This window comes from Archocentrus centrarchus, chromosome 5 (genome assembly GCF_007364275.1).
Source record: "Archocentrus centrarchus isolate MPI-CPG fArcCen1 chromosome 5, fArcCen1, whole genome shotgun sequence".
NCBI classification, from domain to species: Eukaryota; Metazoa; Chordata; class Actinopteri; order Cichliformes; family Cichlidae; genus Archocentrus; species Archocentrus centrarchus.
Genome location: NC_044350.1, coordinates 4,153,133 through 4,178,897, shown reverse-complemented (window position 1 = coordinate 4,178,897; position 25,765 = coordinate 4,153,133). Strand labels below are relative to the sequence as shown.

The 25,765-nt window shown below is 40.3% G+C and overlaps 1 protein-coding gene across 2 annotated transcripts in view; it reads left to right on the top strand.

Moving 5' to 3' along the window:
• The first annotated feature begins 19,752 nt into the window (after positions 1-19,752).
• The window catches only part of cdk18 (cyclin dependent kinase 18), a 65,790-nt gene continuing 59,777 nt past the window's right edge, over positions 19,753-25,765 (top strand). The window contains exon 1 of one of the 2 annotated variants that reach the window (XM_030729340.1): positions 19,753-19,874. The gene's annotated coding sequence lies outside the window, so the exon portion shown is untranslated. Of the gene's footprint in view, positions 20,111-25,765 lie in introns of both variants that reach the window. The other variant, XM_030729339.1, reaches the window with a different exon arrangement.

Sequence of the window (25,765 nt, the reverse complement as noted above, 5' to 3'; positions counted from 1 at the left end):
GGGGGGGGGGTCAGAGTTGTTCAGGTTGGGTGGAATGTACACAATTATTGTTACATGACCAAACTCTCCTGGCACACAACATGGTTGCACACTAACCACAAACAATTAAACACAGGACAACACATCCTCGACAGTGCAGGTCCACATCACCTCACAAACAAAGCCAGACCCCCCCGACCCTTTTTCTTGCCATTTGCTTTAGCATCTCCATCCGACCCCATGAGGGTGAAACCAGGCAGATCCACATCTTCAGTCTTTAGTGTCTCATATAATGTAGCTTAATGAACTATACAGCCAGCAGCTGATGCTAACAGGACTTAGAAGTACTTTAAGTAAGTTCAGTATGATCAAGCATTACAGAAGAGTATTATTTGTGTGTGTGTGTGTGTGTTTCATGCTTTTCAATACTTAATTTGCTGCCTGTCTATAATAAACTCAATGTAGTCACAAACTAATGACAGAAGTTGCATTGAGGGAGAAACTTCTCTGCTGCCTGACTGGCCTCCCCCTTCTCGTCTCACTCTCCCTCCCTGGTTAACTACTGTACCAGGACTCACCAGCTTGTCTTTTTGACTGTCTGTCTGTCAAACTTTCCGCTAGGCTTCCCACCAAGATGTGTTTTTTCCACCTCATGGAGCAGACATAAAAAAAAGTAAAGATTTTCTATTTCCTTTATTTTTTCCAATATAGCAGCTTTTTACCCGAGTGAGTAAAATACACGAGTACATGATATTCAGTGGGAAAAACTTATCTTTTCTCGCCAGCATGGCTGGATTCATGCCTCTGTCAATCCATCTGTCTTCCTCTTTTTGGTAATTGTCAGTCTGTCTGGAATTCACAGGAGCAGACAGTACTGCAATCAAACAGCTCTGCTTGTGCTTTGTCATCTGCTTGTTATCTCAATATAATGGAAGTGTTGAATCAAAATAGTGTACAACAGTAAATCCAAATCACAGTGGCTTGCTTATAACTATGTATTCCCTGCCCTTTGTTCATTCTCCCTTTGTAGCCATCTGTCTGTAGTCCAACCCTCAGCATTCATTTTCCTTTCATCTCCGTGTCTGGAAAGCCAGGACTGCAGAATTCATTACAAAAACTGACCTGAACTCAATGATGTGACCATACATGTCTAATTACAAAGTGCTTCATAATTCCTTAAATTAAAAACAAAAAACTAAACAATAAAGCCTACATTAAAAAAAAGACCAAAGTTAAAACCACTAATAAGTGTTAAAACCATCTTTAAATATACTATTAATTCTAATTATATTATTAATAAATGCATACATTTCTTTATGAACTGAAGTGCAGTAAGTGCGCGCGCACACACACACACACAACAGATATAGAAAATCACAACGGAAGTGACGCAACCTGCAACATAAGTAACAGTGCTCGTTGAATGAAACAACACGAAGAGAAGCTTCGCTTGCTGACAGAGACGATAGTCGAGAGACGCAGCAGCTAGAGCACATGTGTCAGGCCACATCTGGGTCGCGATATAATTTTATGCAGTCCGCAAGATGATTTCATATCGCTATTATTAATGGCTAGCGGGTAACTTGCGCTCCCACAGTATACTATATTCTATTAAATCGTCTCCACAGACTCCTTGAGTCGTTCATTACAATTACCATCTTTATTGAAAGGTCTGAAAAAACAAAAACAAAAAAGAACTTATGTTGCGTCACTTCCGTTGTGGTTTTCTATATCCGTTGCAGCATTTGTATTTGTGCTGTGGCTTTTGTATTTGTGTTGCGGCTTTTGTATTTGACCTGACACCTCTGGGCCACCGTAAAAACTAGACTCAAACTATCACATTTAGAAATGACTAAAACTGACTAAACCTAAGAAGCATGTTCATCCAAAAGACTAAGACTAAAACTAAAACTAAAAAAAAATGGTTGCCAAAAACAACAATGCTGAGTTGTAAAGGATGAGACAGGCCCTCAAACTTGTCAGCTCGAACCAAAGTTCACCATCGTATTAACCAAATAAAGTAAAATAAAGCAAAACTGGGGATGGGATGCTTAATACTGATGTTTTGCAGATGTCTTGAAACACTGCTCCAAAGTATGGTTCAAAATGTTTTTAATTTTATTGCTTCTATTTATTACAAGACACACATGCAAAGAAAATACCCAGTGCCTCATTACTTTTGCTGTGGATTTTGAAGACCGATATCGGTTTTCTATGCACTTTAAAAACTGGAATACAAAATGTAATTAAATATTGTCTTATGTGTTGATGATTATAGACAAGAGAGAAAGAATAAGAAAAAGAAAGACTGCTGGGTGAGCTCCACTGACTCATGCTGTCAGAGAGAGCACAGAAAACTGCACTGTAGGGTCATTAAATGATCTCAATAGAAACCGCTTTTTCTTTCAAAGAGGAAAATAAAACAGGCAGAAATTTTCAGCTCTAACTCCTCTATCCTCGTTTTTTCTACTTTCAACTAAAAAATGTATTTGCTGCATTATGTGAGTTTAAGACTCACTTTGAACCTGGTACCAGCCAGAAACTGATGAAAAAAAGTGTGAAAGTCACTAAAATGCCAGAAAAAACGTATCCAGTAATTACAGGTGACCTGTTTGTGAACAACTCTCACGGCAAATTCATTTTTTTTTTTTTTTTTAAATGCCCACTGAGACTTCCGGTGCAAACATCTCAAACAGCAGGAGACAGGCATGCTGGGTTCAGACAGAGTGAGTAAAACATCACGCCCATAGCATCCACAGCAGTATACACTGCAAATAAAATATGGAAAGTTTGTTCATCAAACAACTGACGTTTGCTCAAATTTAAAAACAATTTTGTTCAATGTCAAATTGACTGTTGCAGTTAGTCAGAATTAGCCTATGATAACAAATGCTACCTACCTATTTAGTCTTATTTATTTAGTAAGACATTTAGACAAGTAAGACGTTGGCCTAGAAGAGAAGAAGCAGGCTTATGACTGAAAGCACACTAGTTTAAATCCCTCAGGAAATATGAGGTGATGCAATGCTGCCACCTGTCTCCACTCTCATTAGCACCACTGTGGGCCCTTGACCCTTAGTTCCCCCCCAGTACTCTCTAGCTGCCCCCTGCTCCACATGTTGTGCTGTGTGTGATAGGTACTGCATGTGTGATGGGTTACTGTAAATGCACAAATTGAATTTCACTGCATTTGTATGACAATAAAGTTGTTGTTCTTATTCAAATATTTATTTTGAATTACTTGAAAATACAACCTGACGTCACAGCAGCTTCTAGTGTTTTTTTGACAGTGTGTGGGACAAACCTGACGATACGAATCCCAGAAAGCTAAAGTCAACTAATTCTTTGAGGGCTGTAAAACTGGGGAGGCATAAAATGAAACAGCTGAACCCGTGTTAATCACAGCAAACATAGCACTGTTTGCACATTTTATTTTATGAACTGGTTTATCGTTTGTCATGTGAGAAAATAGTGTTTGCTGAAGCACACTGTTCATTATAGTCACAACTTGTCTTTAACAGTCTCAACATTTTTCTTTGTACTGGATTTCTCCAAAACGAGTTGATCATAGTTGTTGATAGTCAGGTATAAAAAAAAACACAAACAAATAAAAACACTTTGTTTAGGATTGTACAACACTTGTGTGCATCACTGTTTCACAGAGTCGCGTTTTCAAGATATGACAATGGCAAAAGTGGCCATTTCAGATTATTTTGAAAAAACAAAATTTGATGTGAACATTTCAGTGTTTCACAAAGCCCCATCACTAAAGCAGAATTAACTGTAGTGTGATGTTATGTAGGGTAAAATCTAAAACCTAAACTAACCAGGCCAAAGCCAGCCAAACAAAAAACATGGTGCTGGATGAATGGAAAAAGTGAAAGTCGAGACAGCCAGCTTTTAAATCCTCCAGGTAGACCTGACAGGTGAGTTTGGTTAGTGGCAGTGTGACTTGGCAAAACCAAGAAAACGCTGTAACTGTTTCCTAGTGGTAGGAGTGGGACAGTTAATGACTGCTTTAATTTTCTCAAGGTCTGTCTTTACACTCTCATGATGTATTCCAGGAAGTTTCACTGTGTTTGTTAAAGCTGAAAAATGTGCGTTTCACACAGTAAAATCAGTAGCCTCAGTAAAACCTGATGTGTGCACTGTTCCTCAAGATCCTTAGAGAAAATCTCATCAATATCATCAAGGTAAACAAACATGAACAGGTTCAGAAAGTCTCTCAGCAAGTTGTTCATTAGGGCCTGGAATGCGGCTGGTGCAATAGTGAGTCCAAATGGCATTACAAGATATTCATTGTGGCCTAACAGGGTAGTGAAAGCTGTTTTCCACCTGTCACCTTCTTTGATATGAACCTGGTAATAAGCATTTCTGAACTCAAGTTTGGTGCAGATTGTGGCTCCGTAGGGATTCAAAGGTGGAGGTTATGAGAGGGAGTGGATACTTATTCTTAACAGTGATTTGATTTATCTCCCTGTAATCTGTGCACGGTCTGAAAGTTTTATCCTTCTTTTCTCCAAAAAAAAGAAACATGCACCAACTGGAAAGGAAGACAGCCGAATGATTAATGTACTTCTCCATGGTTTGATGCTCTGCACCAGAGAGGTTATACAGTTGACCAGTAGGCAAAGGCACTCCCAGGAGAAGATTAATTGCACAGTCGCGTGGTGTGCAGGGAGGAAGAGAGAGCCATTTCTTTACTGAAAACTGGAGCTAAATCATGATACTCGGGAGGGACAACGGATGAAGCGTGTGAAGTGGTGTGGGAGGCTTGATGGTTATAGCTAGGGAGTGTGTGGGAGGACTAGCTGACATTAAACAATGTTCAGGTTATGCAGTTCAAACCACAGGTAACCAAGGATGACAGGATTATAAGGAGAGGGAAAAACATAGAATTGAATGTGCTCATGGTGGTTACCTGAGAGTACTAGTTGAAGGGGTTTTGTCTGGTTCGTGACTGTTGTGTGACACTGTCCATTCAGGGCGGTGACTGTCATGGGGAGAGTGGGAGTAAGAAGTCGCTCAACAATTTGTGTGTCCAGCAGGAGTGATTGTCAGTTAGGCTGTGTGGCTGGCGGGGTGGACCTAAACGCAGGACGCATAAGACAAACTACAGTTTTCAGGCAGCTTTAATGCTGAAACTCTTTTCAAGGTCCAAAAATACAAAATCCCAAAATACAACGTCATAAATAAAACCAAAAGATGACACATGTGGAAACAAAACAGGAACACATACACAGCAGGCAGGGTACACAGACCATGACACAACAATGAGTGCTTAAATACACACAAGGTAATTGGGAGTGTGGATACAGCAGGAACAACAGGTGAACCAAATGAGACTAAAGACACAAAGGAAGCAAAACTGAACACAAAGCAAAGGGAGGACGGGACTGTCAAAATTAAACAGGAAGTAACCAAACATCATACAAACGCGGACTAATAAACTATGACCAAAAACAGATAACAAAACTAAGAAGGCCTGAGGATACAAATAAAGAATCCAATCCAGAACTATAAAAAAATTACAAAACTCACAAAGAACTAAGAATCACACAGAGACGTTAAATAATAAAATCACTGGGTCACAGTGACCCTGAATCATAATAGATGTAAACTAAATAATCAGGTTAGGGCAGCTCCTTCACCTCCAGCCTCCACCTTTTGGTGGAGCTGCCTTCTGAGGCTCTCTGTTCTCTGTAAACAGTCATTATTCATCAGAAGTCTATTTAGTGTATTTAAGGACCAGGTGTGGCTGTGGGAGGAAATTGAGAAAACCACCCAGCCTGCCCCGAATCCTGACAAATTTTGCACCACAGCTCATTTTCCCTTAAGCATGATATTATGGTTGTTTGTGTGCTCTGTTTCAGTTGAGGTAAATGATACACCTCATTTTAGCAACAAAATATATTTCATCTGTGTTTTAAGGTTTGGTATGAAACCCCAGAGTTTATGATCATGCTGCTAATTAGATTTTACTGTGAACAGTGAGGCTGCTTTAAGCATAGATTTTTGCCTCTTCACGTTCTACCTGAGCCAAAACAAATGGCAGACATGCAGTAAAAAGCCACTGCTATTGAAATTTATCCCTGCTGTCTGGATTGGAGGTGCCACAGCTGTTGGGAGAAAACAGAGATCTCAGCAGGTTTAAGACGCAGGAGGAGCTGTATTCATCTTTCTGCTGAGAGCAGAGCTACACTACGGCGAATCATAACTCACTGTACTGTGCAGTCCAAAGGGGAAACTCCCCCATCTGTTTCCCTGCAGGGAAAAAAGGTTATTTGACTGAATAAGACAGCTTCCGCGATCCTAGCAGCATGTGATGGTGGGTAATGTGTGTCTGTCCATTTGTGTGCTCTCTCTTCAGTCATTTTGAGATGGTTGAGTAATGGGCTCCATTGAAAATGGGAAAATTGTGCATGATTTGCTCACACTGTTATCTCTGGTATTTTAAGCTATAGTGTGTGGACTCTTGTGGACTCTGTTAGAGTAGCTTTGCATGATGAACAGATACACAAAATAATCCTTATTTCTTTCATACGGGGCCTTGAGTGCAGCCTCTCATTTCATCCTCTGTCTGAAACTAGCTATTGAAGCCTTTTTTCCCTCCTTGCTTTTAAGTTTTCTTTTGATTAGCTGCCCTTGGCAAACAGAAATTTTGAACAGCAGATAAGTGTGCGTGCATGTGTGTGTGTGTGTGTGTGTGGTGGTGGTGGGGGGGCTTCTGTCCTTACAGCTGAATTCCTGCAATTAACACAGTATGATTATCATCATATAAATCTACGACTAGAAAAAACTGTACAGTGTTTAGAACTGACTGAAGACTGAACTTCTGGCCCACAGAGATTACTTGACCATCCAATAAATGGACTGGTTCTTATATAGCACTTTTCTACTCTACGTGAGCACTCAAAGCACATGATACAGCATGCCTCATTCGCACAGACACTTTTTTTTATACACCTAAGTGCTTTCTGTCTAACATTCACACTCTAATGAACACACTGGAGAGCAACTCGGGGTTCAGTATCTTGCCCAAGGATACTTTGGCATGCAGACTGGAGCAGCCAGGAATGGAACCAACAACATTCCAATTAGTAGATGACCTGTTCTACCTCCTGAGCAACAGCTGAGCTACAGCCACATATGCTGGTAGGGTCTCCCAAAGCAAACTGGTCCTGGATGAGGGGCCAGATGAAGAGCGATTCAGCTGACACCTATGAGAGAAAGACCACCGGGATCAGAAACATCTGGAAACATCTGGAGCAGCACGTTGATGCTGCTCATGGAGATTGTGAGGACTGATGCCAAGTCTGCTCAAGAAATGATCAAATTATGTTTTAAATATTTATTCAGCAGTATTCTAAACACTATGTTCTGAGTCTTCTAGAATAAAACTAGTCATTTTAACATATGACCTGTTTGTTTTTGTTCAGTAAGCAGCCTGACCTCTGTATATATGTATAATGTTTTTGTTAGAGAGATTGAGTTTGTGCTTCACCCTTTAGTGACTGTTGCTGCTTAACTGTGTGGAGCATGAAACAGGTCATATAAAAAAGGTCATAAATCCATGGATATTAGAAGACAACTAATGATGGTCATGAATAAAACTAAAGTCAGGTAAGTTTTTTTTAGATATAAAGGCAAAATTAATGATAGTGTGGTCAGAAGCTCTAGATTAATAGTATACACAGCACATATACAGGTGCTGGTCATAAAATTAGAATATCTTGAAAAAGTTGATTTATTTCAGTAATTCCATTCAAAAAGCAAAACTTGTATATTATAGTCACTCATTACACACAGACTGATATATTTCAAATGTTTATTTCTTTTAATTTTGATGATTTTTTAACTGACAACTAATGAAAACCCCAAATTCAGTATCTCAGAAATTTAGAAATTACTTAATACCAATACAAAAAAAAAGGATTTTTAGAAATGTTGGCCAACTGAAAAGTATGAACATGAAAAGTATGAGCATGTACAGCACCCAATACTTAGTTGTGGGTCCTTTTGCCTGGATTACTGCAGCAATGCAGCGTGGCATGGAGTCGATCAGTCTGTGGCACTGCTCAGGTGTTATGAGAGTCCAGGTAGCTCTGATAGTGGCCTTCAGCTCTTCTGAATTGGTGGGTCTGGTGTATCGCATCTTCCTCTTCACAATAGCCCACAGATCTTCTATGGGGTTAAGGTCAGGAGAGTTTGCTGGCCAGCACAGTGGACCAACGCCAGCAGATGACATGGCACCACAAACCATCACTGACTGTGGAAACTTTATGCTGGACCTCAAGCAGCGTGGATTCTGTGCCTCTCCTCTCTTCCTCCAGACTCTGGGACCTTGATTTCCAAAGGAAATGCAAAATTGACTTTGATCACAGAACATAACTTTGGAGCACTCAGCAGCAGTCCAGTCCTTTTTGTCTTTAGCCCAGGCGAGACGCTTCTGACGCCGTCTCTTGTTCAAGAGTGGCTTTACACAAGGACTACGACAGCTAAAACTCATGTCTTGCATACGTCTGTGCTTCTTGAAGCACTGACTCCAGCTGCAGTCCACTCTTTGTGACTCTCCCCCACATTTTTGTATGATTTTTGTTCCACAATCCTCTCCAGGGTGCAGTTATCCCTATTGCTTGTACACTTTTTTCTACCACATCTTTTCCTTCCCTTCGCCTCTCTATTAATGTGCTTGGACACAGAGCGCTGTGAACAGCCAGCCTCTTTAGTAATGACCTTTTGCGTCTTGCCCTCCTTGTGTAAGGTGTCAAAGATCGTCTTTTGGACAACTGTCAAGTCAGCAGTCCTCCCCATGATTGTGTAGCCTACAGAACTAGACTGAGAGACCATTTAAAGGCCTTTGCAGGTGTTTGGAGTTAATTAGCTGATTAGAGTGTGGCACCAGGTGTCTTCAATATTGAACCTTTTCACAATATTCTAATTTTCTGAGATACTGAATTTGGGGTTTTCATTAGTTGTCAGTTATAATTATCAAAATTAAAAGAAACAAACATTTTAAATACATCAGTCTGTGTGTAATGAATGAATATAATATACAAGTTTCACTTTTTGAATGGAATTACTGAAATAAATCAACTTTTTCATGACATTGTAATTTTATGACCAGCACCTGTATACAGTGTAAACTGGAGTCATGTCTTCACTGCAATCCATCCAAGTTATTTTACATTGATGGCCTTTTTATTGCTGAGCATTCTGCCAAAGCACTTTTTTAAAATTCATCTACTTTCTTTAAAGAATAGTAATTAGGTGTGTGGTGGACAATTTCCATTGCAAATATTAATCATGGTGAAATTAATTTGTAAGACGGTAAAAACACTGGAGCTGTGTTCCAATTGTAGAATGATCACTCTGTGCCCTCGAGGACTCTGGACTCCCGTGTGAACTTAAAGGTGCACAAATGCAAACTTGCGTACTTGGGTACAGAGAAACGGCCACAGGCTGGCTGCCTGGATTTTTCTATGCTGCTGTTTGCGCTGATAACTTTGTACTGCCAATGAGACCTATTTAACTGTTTGTGATTATTTGAGGATATTTATCCACGGTATTCACTCGCTTACTATGTCCAATGTGGATATATGAAGAATATGAAGGGACATTTAGTGAAATGGAGGCCTGATCCTCCAAGTGTACACCTGTGAACCCAGCCTGACCACCTGTTGAAGGTAACAGGCTAACGTGGCTAACGCTAGCATAACTGCATGCAGGCCAACTGTTTTAGGCTCATGTTAGCTTATGAAATAATGATACTGAAATGTCAAAAGAACTGAAACAGGGTGATTACAATGAGAGGACACTACTGATTTAAGTTCACTTGTGTTGAGTGCACACGCTCATTCTGAACTGAAAATAGACAAGCATCAATGACCACATATACAGTTTTATTTTTTACATGACAGCTGTCTTTATTAATGTTCCTAAATGAATATACAACGGGCTTCATTAACAGTATGTTGAAACTAAGCAAAGAATGACCAGTATATAGCAGTGAATCTCATTTAAACATGCACTTCACCTACAGTACCTACACCTAGTGAAATGATCCTGATAATCAAATTATTATTGATAAAATATACATAATGAAAAGCAAAACCTGGAAACGATTCACTTTTTCATGAATTTTTCTTGTATCATTTGTGCCCATAAAGACCCTGAATGTTGTGATATACACAGTAACTAATATAGAAATAATTTGTGATCATAAAGTGAAGTTCTTGAATCACTGCTGATATTTTGGTTGTAATTTGTAAATCCTCTTTTATTGTCCATTCAGTTATCAAATAATGAATTATATCATTAATGTCTAAATACATAAAAGAAATTTAAAAAGTCATTTGTGAATGGATACTAATGCATATTTTATTGCACAATTCATTATTAAATCACAAAATGCTTTATTTTTTTTTCTGCATGACTTTCTCAGTCATCTATATTTGTGTCTTTATTTTCTGTTGCTCTAAGCATTGTGGTTTTGCTATTAAAGAATTTCCCAGTGGACATATTTTGTCAGATTCTTACTGTATGTTTGAATGTCTATAAAACTGTCCTCCGGCCAAATGCATTAAATACTAATTAGTTGGATCTGTTGCAAAGAGAAAACCAGTTCTGCTCAGCACATTCTCAAACAGCAGTCCCGCATTTTGTTTTGATCTTGTAGCCAGAAAGATTTGTATTTCCACAGATCCACAGGAGGGTGGTCTTTATCAACAAAGGTTTTCAGAGGCAGTGTACAGTCAGTATATTTCTCTCTGAAGATGTAGTTTGTCTCCAGGATAAATGGAAGAAAATGGAAGGATGGATTTAGTTTGTCTTCAGATAAACTGTATAGTGTATAGATGATGTACAGTTTTACACTTGTAACTGTGTGTGTTCAGCCGGTCTTGAATGAAAGAATAAGAAGGAGAGAGTGAGAGCTCCGTGTTTGCTCATCAAATATGAAACAGCCTCCGTGGTGCCAGCAGCTCCCCAGGATAGATTTTAATTTTCTGCAATGCTGCGTGCATGTGCACTGCCACCCTCTGTGTGTGTGTGTGTGTGTGTGTGTGTGTGTGTGTGTGTGTGTGTGTGTGTGTGTGTGTGTGTGAAAGACAGAAAGAAACTTGCCCTGTACTGAAGGACGAGGGCAATCTAATCACATGAAGGAATGTTCCAGGCCAGCTACAGGCTGTATCCTGTCCATTGTGTTAGTGTGTTTTCATCAGTGTTTTTGCGCATATGTGTCCTTTATACAGTAACAGTTCAAATGAGTTAAAACCAAAGTTAAGTAATTTCTAATTTTATGTGCATAATAAAATGAATTCTTGCTGCTTTATTCTGCACAATCAAACACTTCACTGCACTGATAAGCAATCATAGCAGATCTAATTTAAAACAGAGGATCTGTCAGGTGGTACTATTTTTTAGTTGAGGCCAAATGTGCGTGTGTCATGATTACATCAGACTTCGTAAGCTGTCATCATAAGTTAATAAACCTTCATGTTTTGTGAATATTTGGTGTTGTTATTCATCAGATTAAAATGTGTTTTTTTGAGATTTCCCCTGTGGGCGTGTGTGAGATAATGCAGAATGACAGATTATCAACACAGCCCACTAAATGGACTCCACCTTATATATTGCTTATCTGCTATATCTGGGCACCCAAAACACTTTAGGCCTCATTCTCCCAAACACACATTCATAGAAGCATTTTTAACCTGACATCCACACACTCACACTCGGATGGATGCATCGAGGGCAACTCTGGGTTCAGTTATCTTGCCCAAGGACGCTCCAACATGCAGTTTAGATGGAAACAGAGATCAAACCACCAACCTTCCAATTAGTAGCCAATCTGGTCTTCCTCCCGAGCCACAGATGCCTTGAATGGCACACATGTCAGTCAGTGTGATCTCCTAAATCCGGAAAACAATCAGCTTTCCTTTGCTGTATTATTTGCCTCTGTGGTTCAGTTAAATAATTTTATTATGAAATGTGTGGGCACAAACTTCAGTAAAATATAACTTTTAATTATCCTTTGACACTTGGCCCCTCTATAAGATGTCCTAGATGATGCTGTTCTTTGGTGGTACAAATCTGTAAGTAAATAAATAAACTGTAACTAATTGCTTTGCTGTGAACCTGCAGCTTTTAGGGTCACTGAGTTCTGGGGCTCTGGTGCCTTTACCTGATTTTGCTAATTGGCAACAGAGCTTTATGACAAATTTGCATTCAAGCCAACATTTCCTGTTTTGCTTGGCTTCGTAGCTTGAATTTATAAAGCCTGCATTCCTGAATGAATAATTAATTGCAAAAATTCAAACTGCTCTGCCCTTTACTTTCACTTTGTTAGGCTTTGACTGAGACCTGGCAGAGACAATGCAGATGCAGAGTAAAGTTTTCAGGAATTATCCACAGTTCTCTCACTTAGTTTGACATGTGATTAAAGTTTTGGGAAGCTGCCCCTAAAATTCAAAAACCTCACCTGATTTAAATATGCTGAGTACTGTGATCAAGATCATCTCCTCTGGTGATGCCCCGGCAGCTTCCACCACAGCTGCTACTGTCGACTCAGACTGACTGCAGTCACTCTCAGACAGACTGCCAACGCTTTGCAAATAACTGCCATCTACTTTATAATTGCTGACAGATTGCCAGCATGTTGCAATCAATCTGAGTCAGTCTGAGCCAATGAGCTCAACTGATCTGCGATGTCTCTGCAGTGGGGGACTTGACTCAACTGACCTGCCAACTTGTTGCATTTTGGTTATATTGCTATAGAAAAGCAAAGTCCCTGAATGCCTGTGAGGTTCAGGCTATACTCTGAGTGTAAGCAGTTAATGTGAATTTCTGTATTTGTATGCAGCAACAAATGGCAACACTGATTTGACTGAAACTGACTCAACAAGATCTTAAGTTCATTGCACACAGTTGCAATAATTTTGGTTTTGCCAAAGGCTCCAACCACTGTTTTCCCTAATGTGACTGCGGCATTCCTGAAAATGAAAATCACACTGAAGGATCAATTTGAGCTCCATCAGACATCTGGAGATCGGCCACATTTAAAGCGGGTAAGCCCGCTCCCAGAACATTTTGCTCACACCTTGTATAACAATTTATCTGAGATGGAAGGTGAAGGTTGTCAGGCAGGTGAGCACCATGAAGAAGACAAGTTGGAAGTTTTAAACAAGTGGGTGGCACACATTGGAAACCTGAAGCACAGCGAGAACATCCACTAGCACTACATATTATAGAATCTGAATGCAGCCAACCAGTGCATGGATCTGCCAAATAAATCAAAAACATAAAATTATTTGGCAAATAAGAAATGATGGGCATATTTTGTGTCCTCATCATAGATTTTATTTTCTGTTTGTAACTGTTTCCTGTTCTGATTATGAAACAATGCAGAATACATAAAAAACAAATACAGAATACATAATATATGGTAAGCAACTCAGCTTACTATGTAATTACCATAATTTCATGGCATTAGAGAGAGATGAAGAGAAGAGAGAACAAACAGTGAAACTGAGTGTAGGGCAGCAGCAAAGATCTCTAAAGGGATTTATTTTAATTCTGTCGCAGGGCGATTAATCTGCTGGAGAGTTCAGTAGTTCATTGTTTCCTCCACCTTCCACTTTTATTCCAGGAAAACACAAGTGAACTTTCACCTTTCTGCTACACAGCACATTTAATAGATGTCCAACTGTTCCTGCAGCATCTGACGAGCCTCTTTTTGAGAGCCTGGCTCGACTCAGTATAGCCTGTACATGTGCAAAGCACGTGAGTGCCCATCCCTGACACAGACATCCTCACCATGTTCAACCTCAGCAGCTCCCTTCTGACAGTTGGAGCAGCTCAAAAACACCAACAGGTGGCAATACTTGAACTTCAAATTACTCTAATCCAAGATATTGGAGACATACAGTAAAAGTCTACAGGGATTTTCCTAAACAGGGATAATGATTCCCTTTTCACAACCCATGGATTGTATTTAAAGATGTAACAAGATGTGTTGAAACTAAAGTACTGCCAAGATGGTGGACTGGCACTAAACCAGTAAACTGGAAGGTCACAGATTATGACCTTACAGTGGCTCAGAGGCAGGTTTTCTTCAACAAATCTCTCTCTCTCTCTGAGTGCTTAAAGGAGCTTTTCAGCTGGGAATGTCATTTCCACTTAGTCGGGTATTGCATGAGCCAGAAGGGCACCACAGAGTGTAATCTTTGCATTAAATGTGTTAAATCATCAAATTAGTTAAACACAAAATTATGAAAGTACTCAATTAAAAGAAAGAAACATGAATCTAAAAACTAAATCTAAAAAGTAAAGAGCAAAATATTTCTTGGAAGTATTAAAAATGAGTTGTTTTCCAAACAATGGTGATCTTTTGTTGCATTATTAGCTTAATGATGAAAGCAGCATTAACAGTTGGGTGATTAGCCAAGTCCATTGCTGGGACCTGAAGGTTACAAAACCAGAGATGACGAATGCCAAAGCTGAGGGCTTCTCGCGGACTTACAGTACAGTTCAAAAGTCTTGAGCCACCCCTCGGTTCTTTATATTTTGCCTCCAGACTTTCCTGTCACTTCTTAAAGTGGTCTTGAGCAGTCGTTCTCCAGGCTTTCTGAAGGTCTTTCAGAGTGTTTATTTGAACATTGTCTGCTTTCGCACTCATTTTCATTCCAGAGGAATGTTTTCTTTTTTTCTTTTTGTTAAGTCACTTAGCAGTGACCTATGAATCATGAGCATAAAAAAGGCACCTAACTCAAGGGATGAATTAGTTTTGTGTTTACACACAACAAATTAAATTAAATTGTATCTTTAGCATTTTATTTCTAAAACACAATGTTACTATTTCTTGAAGTGAATCTCTGAAAACTGCCAAAGATAACACAGTTTGACAGGCATGAAAAAAGAGCCTTGCTAACCATCAGTAAGAATGGAGGTTTAAGACACTTTTGTGTTGGCTTCACGTTTCAGACCTGGAAACAATCCAGTCTTTTTAATACAGTCTGTGATCAAAAAGCATGGAATGAAACAGTCCTTCTGTATGTAAGGCCGGCAAATTCATTGTTGTGTAAAACCCCAGTTAGGCTTGAATAACTGCTCCTGCACAACAGGTCATTTTTTTAATGCTACTGCTGCCATTAATCACCACCGTGTTGAACACACAGCACAGTGACCTGCTATGGCTGCTCTTTACATAACACAAGCTATCTGAAATACAAATGGACTGTGATAACAGCTGAGTCACCACTGCCAGAGTGACTTCACTGTTACCTGGAGGGGAGAAGGCAGTACTAAATGTGCACCTTCACAACAGAGAATGAGACATCAGAAGAAAAAGGAAGAGAAGAATTGCAGGGTTAGGGTTAGATTCCCATTGGGGAAAAAGGGTTATCATCTCAATCACTGTGAGAGTGTCAAATTTAAATCATCTTCAATGTTCAAGGTGAGAAACAACACTACAGTGATGCTAACAGTTCTGTAGCCCTGCTTGGAGCCTCGCAATTAAGAAATAATAACTGTATTTGTATAGCTCGTTTTAAAACACACAGTTACAAAGTGCTTCACAGTTTGAATAAAAGCCACAAATTAAAGCTAAGTATACATGTTCCAGAATACAGACACATGATTGACCATATGGTCATTCCTACACACACCCTTCCATACATGCATTAGATGGAAACTATGGCCAAAATGAATGGGAGAAACATTAAGGAAAAGCCAACCTATCAAAATTAGTTTTAAAACAAGCCACTGATTCAGCTGATTTTATAGGCTGACAAAGCACCTTCATCTGTTTGACAGATGCATGTTCCAAAGTTTGGACATTACAACCTCAGACATGTGATCATCTCTGGTTTTAAAATGGTTTTTAAAAAAGTGTGGCACAGTGAGGACTGCTGTTATAAGGTCTCAGTAGCTCTGCTATATAAGCAGGAGCCTGGCCATATAGAGCTTTAAAATTTTATAATGATAGAATTTTAAAGGGAATTCTGAATTTCAAACCAGTGAAGGGAAGCAAGAATAGGGATGATGTGCACTGCCTGCTTACACTTGTCTGCAGGCTTGCTGCTCTATTCTGGACCAGTTGAAGTCGGGCTATGGAGGACTGAGACATGCTCGTGAAAAGAACCTTACAATAATCAAGGTGGGAGAAAATTAAAGTACGTACTAAAAGTACATACTTTATTGAATAACAGTAATGGTTCGATTTTTGCAGTGTTTCTTAGATGAATGACACAAGACAAGCTTAGAGATGTGAGATTTAAAATTCATATGGTGTTCAAAGATGATACCAAGGCACACCCGTCGCTATGGGCGGGCCCTAGGGGGCCGTGCCCGCCCACTGATACGCTTGGGCCCGCCCACACAAGCCAGATCACTAATCAAGCTAATAATAGACCCATTTACAGCCTACGTCATCAAAAGATGCACGCGCATTTTGGCAACAGAAGTGAACTGCTACTCCATTCAAATCAATAAGACCGAGGAGACTGCGCAGCGTTTAAAGTGATTTAAAAGCGATGTCAGCATCAAAATGTCTGCTGTTGCGTTTTTGGCTGTCAGAATTTCTTCTCTACCAAAAGCGGATTGAAGTACCGAATCCCACAGGGTCACGGCTGTGGTTGCAAGCTATCAAATGTATTGATAAAAATTGGACTGAGGACATGATCATGACTGAGGAGAGGATCAGAAATGCTCACGTTTGAAGCGCCCATTTTATATCAGGTAAAGTTATTTGTCTTCCCTTGTTTATACTGGGATGTCAGGTATGTAACGTAAACAGCATTAGCTGGTAGGCTATTTTAAACTGTAGTGTGGCTGGCTATTTACAGGTGAGGCATTGCTGGATTCAGGGAGTCCTGATTTTTAAATTAATATTTAATCGCACTATAGATTACAAAATGCAGTGCCAGTCAGAATTCTGAGTAGACTCACATATGAATGGTTGAGCGGGTCTCACAGTGTGACTGGAACAGTGTATATATATATATATATATTTTTTTTTTTTTTTCATTGTAAATCACTAATATCTGCAGCTGGAAAACTCTTGACAAGCTAGGAAAGCAATGTGACGAAGTACTCAGCCATGCAGGTACAATCCGCTGTGAGGTCATAGTTCTCTGACTTGTTTACAATGCTTCATACACAGCGCTCCTGTTTCCTTGTCTTTGACTTGGAAGAACTTCTGCCTTCAAGACACAAAACTCCGAGTCTGTGTCAGGATATTTGATGTTCGGTACACGGCCGCAAACATAATTGTAAGCATCCAGTGACTTATATGCGCTGCAACTTCTCTCCGGTGTGTACGCTGGGTTTCTCCACTAAATACACGTATATATCTGCCCACGGATAATGGGCCACTTGCTAACATACCACAGGGATCGGAGTCGGTTGCTGGTGGTCAAAATTAATTTTCACGATCTTTCATTGATGATCCCTTCTCCTACACTGAAACGCTATTGAACTCCGCGTACTTCCGTTTCCAAAATGCGCGTGCATTGCTACCTACCTCATCATTGTTTACAAACAGTAAATGGGTCTATAGTGGTGCCCCCCTGGTGGATTTCATAAGCCCCCCTTAAGACTGAGATATGGTGACGGGACTGTACCAAGGTTCTTAGCAAATGATTTCAAATTGCTGGAGAGGGGGACAATGTAATGACTGACCTGTCAGAGCCGGACACAAGAACCTCAGCTTTACTAGAATTCGGATGGAGGAAATTTGGGGACTCACAATTTTTATTGGCAGTGAAGTAGTTGCTGAGGTAGGAAAGGCTGTTGAGTTTGTTAGGCTTGACAGAAAAGTATAACTGTATATCGTCAGCATAGCAATGGTTTGAAATGCCTTTGAAGTTGTCAGGTAGATGATCCAGGCGTACCATTTATAAAGAAAATGGAACTGGTCTAAGGATTGAGTATGACTAGACATACAAGGGGTGCAGATGAGGACATACAGTTGGCAATGTGAATTCTGAAGTATCTGTTTGATAAGTATGAAAACCATTTGAGAGCCGTGCCAGTGATGCCAACCCAGTTCTGTAATCTGTTAATAAGAATGGTATCAATGGTATCAAAAGCAGCAGATAAGTCTAGTAGGACTAAAATGGAATGTCCACCTTTGTCTAAGTGAGTAATTTTCAGTAATGCCGTTTCTGTGCTGGGGTTTCACCAGTAACCAGACTGGAATTTAGCAAAGATGTTGTTCTCAACCAGCTGATGGAGCTGATGAGCAACAACTTCCTCAAGAATTTTTTAAATTAATGCCATTTTGTGCAATGCAAGCCAGAAATGGAGAACATTCACATTCACCTTCAAAGTAAAAGTCGTGCCTTACTGCTAAAATCAAGACATTTAAAAAAGGACAACTTTTATTTTGAAAGCGTACGGTCTGTATTTCTGGTTTGATTTGCACTTTTCACTGTTTTGCTGCTATCTGCCAAAGGAATCTCAAGGAGGTTTTCGGTGCAGCACCATGTACTTCTTTGTGACCAGTTTCACCTGGCAACAGCAAGTAGCCGCCTGCACTTGTCAAATGGTTGGGGAATACAACCTTTTCCCCAGCAACCTATAGGCCCTAGGCCTGTGTGGCTGGTTCTGACTTGGTCCAAAATCTCTGGCGGGTAGTCAAATGGGTTTACATCCGGTGGCTGTGAATATCATAGCATATCATTCACATAATTTTCATGCCCATCAACCATTTAATGAGACCTTGGGCTCTATGAATGAGGGTATTGTCATAATTCCCCATCATGATAGAAATTGTTCATCCTAGGTGAACATTCAGAAGAACAACCTGACCGTTTCTGATAGGTTCAGATCATTTTAAAAACTCAGAGAACAAACACACAACTCTTTTGAACTTGCGCAAGGAGGAGAGATCCGTTCCTTGAACTCAGCTCTCAGCTGAGCGGAAGTTATCTGTCCTGCAGGACCGCTTCCTGCACAGCGCTTTTATTCGGATTTTCACAATAAGATCACGTGGGTTACATCAAACAGTTTACAGCATGTAATAAACAACATTCTTGGCTTTTTCCTTACCATATATGGTCGTAAGCATACTGTGACATGTGCGCATGTAACATGGCGTATACGAGACACGTATCCTATATGTGTTCTCTGCAGGCCGAGAGCAGCCTGCAGGTAACTACAACTTCCTTTGTAAGAAATACCACCACGTGTTCCCATTTCAAACATAAAAACAACAGTATCATATGTACATAAAACAACTTATAGAAAATATACAAACAGAAGATATGATAATTTATAATAAACAGAATGGAATTTATACCATAACTCCAACAGTTTCCTCTAAGGGAACAAGTAGAAATCATGCACCAAAATGTCCCCACAGCAGGACATGTCCATAAAATCCACTGACTTTAAGGGTCAGTGGTTCATTTTTTTCCTTAAACTGTCACAATCATGCATACAGACACTTTATATGCAGTACATACAAACAAGCATACTGTACATCTTCAGAATTACACACATACATGCACTTTTATATGCATTCTTTCACACACAGAAACACACACTCATGCTGTCATAGATGTCGCCAGTGTGTGTGACAGTCCTGTCAACACCAGAGGCTGGCACAGGGAGAGGAGGAGGAGGGCCGAGAGTCAGAGGCTCGTGTTTTGCTGAGTGGTAATTGGCAGTTGCCATACCAACGAGGGAGGGCCAAACTCAGAGATTGGTGGGGGAGGAGTTGCAGGATGATTAAAAAGCCCTCCTCAGCAGCAGTTTCTCCTCTCCTGAGCTGTCTCCACTGTATTTCTGTGTCTTTATTTAGTCCTTCCTGTTATCTGGCCAGCGAAGCGGCGCTCTGCATGGAGGACGGAGGGAGGGTGGAAGGGTGAGCTGTCAGTAGGACTGGTGGACAGGTTGGTCTGTTTCTTTACCCTGCCAAGTCTTCTGTCCATCAGTGTGACAGAGCTGCGTGCATTTTGTGGATTTATCTCTGTTTAAGACTGTGAGTGACACCTGGGAAGGCGAGGGGAAACCTGAGAGAGAGGAGGCAGGAGGCTGCGCAAACCCCCTCCTCACCTCGCCTCTCACCCCCTCCATCTATCCATCCATCCTGTGTGTGCGTGTGTAGATGACCTCTGCTCTTCTGTAAGTAAGTAGCCCTTCTGCAACTACATCCACTCACAGCGTTTTTTAAGAGATACAGACCTTTCAGATCAGAGCAGGGGTTCAGTGGAAGCATGCTTAAAAAATTGTTTCTACTTAGAAATCCTCATTAGCACACTGGACGTCTCATTCAGTAGCTGCTAAGCAGCCTCACAAGTTGTCGGTTTATTTTTGTTTCTGAACCTTCATCTTGAAGATAATTTTTTTTTTTTATACTGCTTTTTCCATTGCAGCACAAGAGAATGCAGATATTAAAAATTATTTTTGCTCCTGGCTCTTCTTGCAAATGCAAGGTCAGTCTTAGAGATTGTTTACCCATAATAAGAGCTGTTATTACATAACATGCTCTAAGTACAACAGGTACTGATATGAGGCAGCATTTTTCAGAAAGTTGTACGTCTGTGCAGTCACTGTAGCGTCTACGATAATAAAACCTGAGCACATCGGAAACCCCTGCCCACTCCCACCACAACGTCTCTCCTCTGTGATGAGCCTCATGCATTAGTATTCACATGTAACCTGACACAGTGATAGCTGTGATGTAATAAGGGACGCTCACTCCAGTTGACAGAGATCCATCCACAAGCATTGTACACACTGCACTGTCTGCCCATAAGGGCCTACAGGTGTAACTGTGCATGTGTGTGTGTGTGTGTGTGTGTGTGTGTGTGTGTTCTGCTTCTCTTTTCCACTTCACTGTCATATGTTGTTGAATCATGCAGAGTTTAGTCTACAGTCTTGCTGCTGTGGTATCACAAAAATAACTGACTGTTGAGAAGTTACACTTCTGTTCAAGTGTTGCATATTGAGAACGCCCAGAATAGACACGTTAAGTCATTGTTAAAGAGTTTTTAAGTCACTGCAGACATCAAAATAGCTTTTTAAGACTTTAATTCAATTTTGTTTTTCTGCAACTACATTTTATGACAAAGGCAAATGTATAAATTGACCATCTGAACTGATCTCTCCTGCTCTGGCCAGCTATTGGCAAATTGTGGTAGCAACACTAACCAGGCATGGCATGATTTCCAGGCTTTGATTATATCAACATGGCAGTGTGCATAGGGCTTAAAATGTTTAAAACACTTCAGTAAAGGTGCCGAGGCAAAGTGTCTGTTTCATCCACTCTGACGTTAACATTAGCTTTGCTGCCTACTGTAGCACCTCAGTGCTGTGTGGATATTAGCTACCACTGCTGTTTTTGTGATTACAGGTAACCTTATTAAAAAAAGTCAAGACTAAAATATACTGAACATAGAACTGCATGTGTGCTGGTCTTCAATGGAACAATATTACAGTAGTTCTTGAACCTGGTTCTATGTTTTTTTAGAGTGGACAGTATTAAACCTGGTCTTGCTTGAATTAATTAAAGTTAATGAAAGCTAATATGAATACATGACCAAAAACTAAGCTGCAGGCAGATAAACTGCTCTGGAGTTTAAGATGTTGTTCTTGGAAAAATGTCTGTGTGGGTTCTCAATCATCCTGGTCACGATAATCTAAAGTCCTTCAGTTGAAGGCAATTGGACTTCTTTTTAGATTCATTAAGATGTGTCATCTCTCATTTGAGAGGCTTCTTCAGTTCTAAAGGCTGATGGGTATTTGAGTCCTAGTGGGGTTGTCACCTTGGAAGTGGTCCTTAGAGTCACTGACCCACAACTGTTAAGGATCAGTAGCCAATTTGTGAATCAATTTGCTGCAAAAGAGGGCATCTTATCCACTATGAATGACCATTACTGAACATAGGTGACAGCCTATGACACCACCTATCAGTCACTAATGCGGTCTTGAGATCCCTTCCCAGACTTTTCACATGCTTTAAAAATCTGCTGAAATGTTTGGATCAAGACAGTCTCCCTGATTTTTCCTCATCCTCCTATCATTTGCTTTATTAAATATGACATTTATTGCTTGATCAAAAAAACAAACTATCTGAAACTACTGTAAAGACAATAAAATGAAAACAAGAACATTCGACAGCCTTGCTTTTTTTAGTTTCATGTCTTGTGATGACATCATCGGCTGCTGAAGGTGCTAGCTTATATCCTTAAACAGTTTCTATGGACTGACCAGCCACTTTGTTAGGTACACCTGTTTAACTGCTTTTAAATGCAAATGTCTCATCAGCCAGTCTCATGGCAGCAACTCAGTGCACTGAGACATGCAGGCACCAAGATGCTGAAGTTCAAACTGGGTATCAGAATGGGGGGGAAGGGTGACTTTTCAGAAACTGTTGATCTACAGACACACACACACACACACACACACACACACACACACACACACACACACACACACACACACACACACACACACACACACACACAAAACCATCTGTAGGGTTTACAGAGAATGGTCTGAAAAAGACAAACTATCCAGAGTGTCAGTTCTCTGGGCAAAAATGCCTCGATGATGCCAGAGGGCAGAAAAAAATTTCGTACTGCTTTAAGCTGATAGGAAGGTAGCTTAAACAGCAGCTTAAAAAACCCACTCATCACAACTAAGGTATGCAGAAGAGCATGCAAACCTTACATCATGTCAAACCTTGAAGCAAATGGGCTACAGCAACAGCTGCCCTTCATGTCCCCTAAGATTAAGAAACTGAGGCTAAAAATTCAGTACTTAGTACCAGCATTATGTAAAAACCACAGCCTACCTGAGTTGTTGCTGATAATTTTCATCCCTTTATGACCACAGTGTACCTGTCATCTGATGACAACAAGATTCACACAAGCACAAACTTTCAAACTGGCATTGAGTTCATTATTCAGAAGGTCTCCAGTCACCAGATCCCAGTCCAACAGAGCACCTTTGGGATTTGCATCATGGATGCTCAGCTGCCAGATCTGCAGCAACTGTGTGATGCTATCATGTTAATATGGACCATAATGGTAGGGTGAGTCAGCAACTTGTTGACAGCAACTTGAGTTTATACCATGAAGAATTAAGGAAGCACTGAGGGCAAAACAGGTAGCAAGGGGTACCTATTAAAGTAGCCATTAACAATATTTGACCCTTTTGTAAGCTTTTCTTTTGGTAAAATAGATTACCAGGTGATGATAATAATGTTAATTAGCTAGCTAGAGGTTGTAAAAAACTCCCATGTGCATATGTATGTATCAAGCAAAAATAAATGGCAAGAGAAGCAGCGGTGCTCAGAGGGTCTGACTGGGGTCGTGAAGGCTCACCTGTCTGCATGTAAGACAGCAAAACGTGGATGCTAGGATTAATCTAATAGACCCAACATCACATTTACTCCTGCTTTTCTTTTGTATTCTGTTGGTCTTTGTCAGCTTTGTGTCTTTATGATAGTTTCCACTTTCAGATAACATCACCACACTAGCAGAGGAGGTGTATATGCCTCATGTGGTTACAGTTTTTTAACAGTTAGCACTCACAGACAGGTTTTCATAATTTGGAATTCATCATGTAGCAGCTGAGGCACAATAGTAATATTTACATAAGCAGCTTATTATTGAGTTCATAATTACACAGCTCTAGGCCCACTCAGCCATGATAATGTGAATATAGACCCTATCATATTCAACAATAGCCCTGGCACCAGCACTCAGAGATGAACAAACACATGCAAACATTTGGTCAAGCACACCAAATGGAAGACCACGTGCATTTCACACAGCACCGGGCCGCTCTCACAGCTACAGTGATGAAACATTAAAAGATTAAATGCTTCAGCAAGCCAGAATCTATCCATCATGTCCATCACCTGAGACTCCGTTTGTCTTACTATGTGTCTACTTACTACAAAGGCTGTAGTTTAGTCATGTAACCTGTTTAAACAGGACATTGACATCAGATGTACACACAAGCCGTATTATCACTTTGTTTCTTTGTTTTTCATGGTTACTTTATTATATTTAGATACATAGAAAAGGTACATTTACTCACCATTCTTATAAAACATGTCAGTCTTTAATAAAACTGTCTAACAAATAGGTATCACATCACAAGTGACCTCACATGGGTGCAGGGCTCCACTCTGCTGGTGGGAACCCTTTTCAGAGGGTTGAATAAATTAGTTGTGTTGCTTTACAGCAGACCGCTCTGCATAGTTATGTTTGATTACCATCACTTGTGCTAAATCTGAGGTATTTCCAAACAGCGGATGTCCGTCCTCTTTGAGGGACGAGCTCCTCGCCTTCATTTGATTTCTGTAGCATTATCTGTCCTTTGTTGTACTGTTACTCCTCCAGACCAGTCCATAAAAGTTCAAGCTGCATGATCCAGGGAAGAAAAGGAAACTGTGATTGGCTGATGCAGTCACGTCATCAGGCAGCGATTTGCTTTTGTTTTGTGTTCTGTTGGCGGAGCATGCATTTTCAATATTGCTCGATTATGTTCATTTAATCTGGGGTGGCTTAGGTTGTGGAGCAGATCCTCTACCAGTCAGAAGGTTGATTGCAGTTGGAGTGTGAGTGTGTGTGCCTGAATGTTAGATAAAAGCACTGCTAAATGCGTTTGTGATTGGGTGAATGAGACTTGTAGTAAAAAAGTGCTTTGAGTGCTCAAATTGAGTAGAAAGCCACCGTATACTCTAAGGACTCTTTCAATTACAATTTAAGTGTGGGATCAAAATTATTAAAATGATTAAAATTCAATTAATCGTGCAGCCCTAGGCTGAACCACGAGTTGCTTCTTTTGTAGGGTTGATTGATAATGAGTAAAAAAATTGTCAGACTATGACTCTGACAGTATAAAACCCAATGTCGCTATATGAAATGGGCAGATTTCAGCAGTATTTTCACGCAGTGTGCCAGAATTTGTCTTGTGCAGAAGCAGCAACCACATAATGCATCCTGTTCAGCTCTGGCTGCTGCTGCTGCTACCAAGGTCGCACTACATTATTATTTTTTTTAAAGCCCTAAAGGACCTAACGTGTTGCTGGGCATCCTTTCCTCACCATCACGCTTCAAAGGCTTCTCACAGGTGGGTGGGCAGCACATTCACAGCTCAGCAGTCCAGCTCATTTAAATTATCCACCCTATCTCCGGCCACCGGTGCTTTTTAAAGAATAATGTTGCTTTCAGGGACTACTGGACAATACCAATTGTTTTGACAGGCTCTGTCTAGAGGGTGTGGGGTGTGTGTTTGATGATTGGCTTGGAAAACTGGCATCCAGGATGTGCTTCCTTCTCTGGGCAGGAGGATGAACACTTGTATTTGTTGTGTTTGAGCATGTTGCATAATTGCAGGGCTTTTTCTAAGAAGTTGCTACAGTACAGCAGCTGCGATGGGTTATTAGTTGCCAGCTCACACAATGATACACGTCGAAGACACCTTTAGAACTGTATCATGTGTTGTGTGCGAGTGGTGTGAGGTAAGCTGTGAGTCACAGAGATGCTCCTGTCAGAAATGTGACCATAAGCTAAAACCTGAGGGAAGAGTCTCAAAACACCAGAATTAATCACACACACACACACACACACACACACACACACACACACACACACACACACACACACACACACACACACACACACACACACACCAGGTGATGTAAGGCAGTCTGACAGGTGTAAAGGTCTGAAACACACATACATGTTTCTGGATTTAAAAACTTTTAATTTCACAATCAAAGGTTGTTTTTTTTTTTTTATGTTTACACAAATTAATTGCAAGT